The sequence below is a fragment of the Salvelinus sp. IW2-2015 genome, linkage group LG1 (genome assembly GCF_002910315.2).
Source record: "Salvelinus sp. IW2-2015 linkage group LG1, ASM291031v2, whole genome shotgun sequence".
In the NCBI taxonomy this organism is placed as follows: Eukaryota; Metazoa; Chordata; class Actinopteri; order Salmoniformes; family Salmonidae; genus Salvelinus; species Salvelinus sp. IW2-2015.
In genome coordinates, this window is record NC_036838.1 from 29353903 (window position 1) to 29358661 (window position 4759).

Here is a 4759-nt window from a genome sequence, read left to right on the forward strand (position 1 = left end):
TGAGACCTGACCAGACCATAACAGAAAACTGTCCAAGTGAGCCACCTTTAAATAGTCACACTGAGTGTGAACGTATTGCTTTAAGAAATACAAAGCCTGGCATTTTAGATCAATAAAAGAACCTTAGACTATGACACACTAGGATCACCTTTTCAATGGACAATCTTCAAGCATGCAGAGCAACCTTTAAAGCCATCTGTTATGAGTCATTTTTGTAAGGGTTTTAACCTTTATCTGTCTCTCTTTGTCCCTCCTCCCTCACTAAAAGGTGCACCCTTTGGGGTACCCAGGACCGAGTTTGGGAAACGCTGACTTAGGAGTTTAGTTGCATCAGTAGGACTATGTCTGCGTTCCAAATGGCACTATATTCCCTATATAATGCACTACTTTTGATTCCTTATATAGTGCTTACAATTTATARGCTGAGGTAATAGGGTGCCATTTGGAAAGCGGCCCATTTCAGGGAAGGCAATCACAGGAAGGAGGACCAGGAAGTAAAAGTTTACGAGTCATTTTCCCTTTAGAAATGGTCTATGGACGTCACATAGCAGCTTTCATGATCTTAACTTGCCATATTAATCAATGTAGCATCCAGCTGCTATCCAAACGCAAGCCAAATCTAGTGTAAAACTGAACGTTTCACAGTGCATGCCATTTCTAATTGTTGTTTTCCCGGTATGCACTCTCTAACTATTGGCAAGCTCAAAACCTCCTGGCTGATCTGTTTACATTTCTCCTTGATCTTCTTTAATAAATTGACGAATTTTGTTGTCAGTCACTCGTTTCCTGGGAAATCACGAGTCTTGAAAGGTGATGCATGGTCAGATGAAACCACGTTGACAGAAACCAAAATAACATGGGACAGGACCAAAGTCCTTTATTTTGTTTTGCCGCATAGAAACCAGCAGCGAAGGCCAAGAGAGAAGAATGCTGCATCAAAAGAAGTTCATTTCAATACCTGTAATTGGAAACAACATTAAGATCCAATCTTTGAAGCCATTTCAAGGCGATAATTAAGAGACTGCACTCTCCAGAGCTTTTAGTTGTGGCCCTAATGACCAAGCTGGTCCTAGGTAGATACTTGATAGAAGAGTAGGGGAGTGAGCGTGTGTGGTGAGCGTGTGTGTGTGTGTGTGTGTGTGTGTGTGTGTGTGTGTGTGTGTGTGTGTTGTGTGTGTGTGGTGTGTGTGTGTGTGTGTGTGTGTTGTGTGTGTGTGTGTGTGTGTGTGTGTGTGTGTGTGGTGTGTGTGGTGTGTGTGTGTGTGTGGGACGTGTTTAACTATTCTTGTGGGGACCAGAATTCCCTACAAGAATAGTAAACGAACAAAAAGTTGACCAGCTGGGGACATTTTGTTAGTCCCCACAAGGTCAAATGCTATTTCTAGGGGGTTAGGGTTAAGGTTAAGAATTAGTGTTAGGGTTAGAATTAAGTTAAATATTAAGGTTAGGAGCTAGGGTTAGTTGTAGGGTTAGGGTTAGGAGCTAGGGTTAGGTTTAGGTTAGGATAAAGTTTAGGTTTTTGGGTTAGGTTAGGGTTAGGGTTAGGGGTTAGGGAAAATAGGATTTTGAATGGGACTGAAATGTTATGTCCCCACAAGGTTAGCTGTACAAGACTGTTGTGTGTGGGTGTGTGTGTTTGTGTGTGTGTGTGTGTGTGTGTGTGTGTGTGTGTGTGTGGTGTGTGTGTGTGTGCGTGCGTGCGTGCGTGCGTGCGTGCGTGCGTGCGTGCGTGCGTGCGCGCTTCGGTCAATGGCCTGAATGGCCTGTTATTGTCAAGTCTAATTTAGTACTAACGATTGATCTCTCCTTAACGATCTGCCACTGAGTCAAAACAATGATAAACAATGTTTTCCGTTAAAACTCTTGGAACTATAGGGGGTGCTGTTCCGCATTAGCATATTTGTGTCTCCAAATTAAACTGCCTCGTGCTAAATTCTTGATCGTACAATATGCATATTATTGTTATTAATGATAGAAAACACCTTCTAGTTTCTATAGAAGTTGGAATTTGTCTCTGAGTGGTACAGAACAATTTCTACAGCACTTTTCATGACAGGGTTCAGATTTCAGAAAATTTTACCTCTGATCTGGAGTCTGTTTTTAAGGCGACAGTGAATGCTATGAAGAAACCGACACTGCCTACGTCTTCCTCTGGTGGTCTGTACGTCATCACGTTTTCAATGGAATCGATGGGACATTCACAGCCATTATAAAAGACCAAAATGTATAGAGACCGTCCTTTCTCGTCGTGCGCCTGAAGCGTGAAGGCCATCGGACTTGCTCGTTCCAAATCGTTGTCTAACCAGCATATTTTCTCCGGTCATGTTTTCAGTCGTTATAGTTGTTAAAAACATCATAATGTAGTTAATTTGAACCGTTTTATAGCAATTTATATCCGTTTAGTGCGATTTTGAGGAATTTATTGTTGTGCACTCTGAAACTTTGGACACGTTTTGGGGTGTCGGTCGTTGGTGGTGGACATTTCGAAGGACAGAGGACATCTATCGACCAAAAGACGTTTATAACATAGAAAGGATACATTGCCCAAGAATCTGATGGAAGAACAGCTCAAAGTAAGCAATATTTAATATGATAAATCGTGTTTCTGTCGAAATATTTTAAACGCATATTTCGCCATTTTGTTTGGTATAGCTTCACTTGGCCAACCCTGTATTGAAAAGTAAGGATAATTTTAAAAATGTAAATCAGCGTGTTGCATTAAGAACTAATTTGTCTTTCGATTGCTGTCAACCCTGTATTTTTTAGTCAAGTATTGATTAGCTTTCAATAAACTAGATCACTCTGATAGATGACGTCAGACATATTGAGGCTTGATTTCCTAGTATTTTTATTGTGTAACCACGGTTTTGTATGGCTAAATATGCACCTTTTCGAACAAACTGTATATGTATATTGTAAAATGATGTTACAGGAGTGTCATCGGAAGAATTCTGAGAAGGTTAGTGAAAAAATTAATATATTTTGCGGTGATTACGTTATAGCGCTCTTTGGCTGGAATCGATGCTCTGGTAACGTTTGCACATGTGGTATGCTAACTTATCGATTTATTGTGTTTTCGCTGAAAAACGCTTAGAAAATCTGAAATATGGTCTGAAATCACAAGAACTGGGTCTTCCATTGCTATGCTTTGTCTATTTTTATGAAATGTTTTATGATGAGTAAATTGGTCATACACGTTGCTCTATCTAGTAATTCTAGTCGATTTGCGATGGTCGGTGCAATTGTAAACTGTGATTTCTACCTGAAATATGCACTTTTTTCTAACAAAAACTATCCTATACCATGAATATGTTATCAGACTGTCATCTGAAGAGGTTTTTCTTGGTTAGTGGATATCAATATCTTAGTTGAGCCGAATTGGTGATAGCACCTGAAGGAGTAAGAAACTGATGGAGTTAGAATAGTGGTGTATTTTGCTAACGTGTTAGCTAATAGATTTACATATTTTGTCTTCCCTGTAAAACATTTTAAAAATCTGAAATGGTGGCTTTATTCACAAGATCTGTATCTTTCATCTGGTGTCTTGGACTTGTGATTTAATGATATTTAGATGCTACTATCTACTTGTGAAGCTATGCTAGCTATGCAATCAAGTGTGTGTGGGATGGGGGGTGCTCCCGGACCCGGGGTAGAGCTCGTTAGAGGTTAAAATGTGCTGACACAGGCTGCACCCGTTTAGAAATGTTGTGAGAAATGTATGGATCACATAATATAACAGATATGTTCCACTCTACTAGAGTCTCACACATCAATCATTTGTGAAACAATATAATATATATATATATATATATATATACAGTATATTTAAATTAATGATCATGCCCTTGGAAAGTATTGTGAACACACAAAGCAATGAGCGTGATTGTTTTTTTTTGTGTATTACATAAGATTTAAAAAAGATATACTGTTATCTAAAAAAAATGTAGAAATATATAACACCTCTAGTGAATAGAGCTGGCTCTTTAAAGGTGAACCAATAAATAAGAAGCCATAAAAAAAAACTAAATGTAGAGAAAATGCTGTACATTACACAACATCCAAGAATCAGAATGGTGATAGCTTTGATATTTTGATATTACATCGTTTTTCAAAGAATAAGCATTTGCTCAGTGATCCTTGACATTGCACTCAAACTAAAATTGCAACCACACAAAAATTATGGAAATAAGTACAGTACATACAAATACAGTTGAAGTCGGAAGTTTACATACACCTTAGCCAAATACATTTAAACTCAGTTTTTCACAATTCCTGACATTTAATCTAGTAAAAATCCCTGTTTAGGATCACCATTTTATTTTTAAGAATGTGAAATGTCAGAATAATAGTAGAGAGAATGATTATTTCAGCTTTCATTTCTTTCATCACATTCCCAGTGGGTCAGAAGTTTACATACACTCAATTCGTATTTGGTAGCATTGCCTTTAAATTGTTTAACTTGGGTCAAATGTTTTGGGTAGCCTTCCACAAGTTTCCCACAATAAGTTAGGTGAATTTCGTCCCATTCCTCCTAACAGAGCTGGTGTAACTGAGTCAGGTTTGTAGGCCTCCTTGCTCGCACACGCTTTTTCAGTTCTACCCACACATTTTCTATAGGATTAAGGTCAGGGCTTTGTGATGGCCACTCCAATACCTTGACTTTGTTGTCCTTAAGCCATTTTGCCACAACTTTGGAAGTATGCATGGGGTCATTGTCCATTTGGAGACCCATTTGCGACCAAGCTTTAACTTCCCTGAC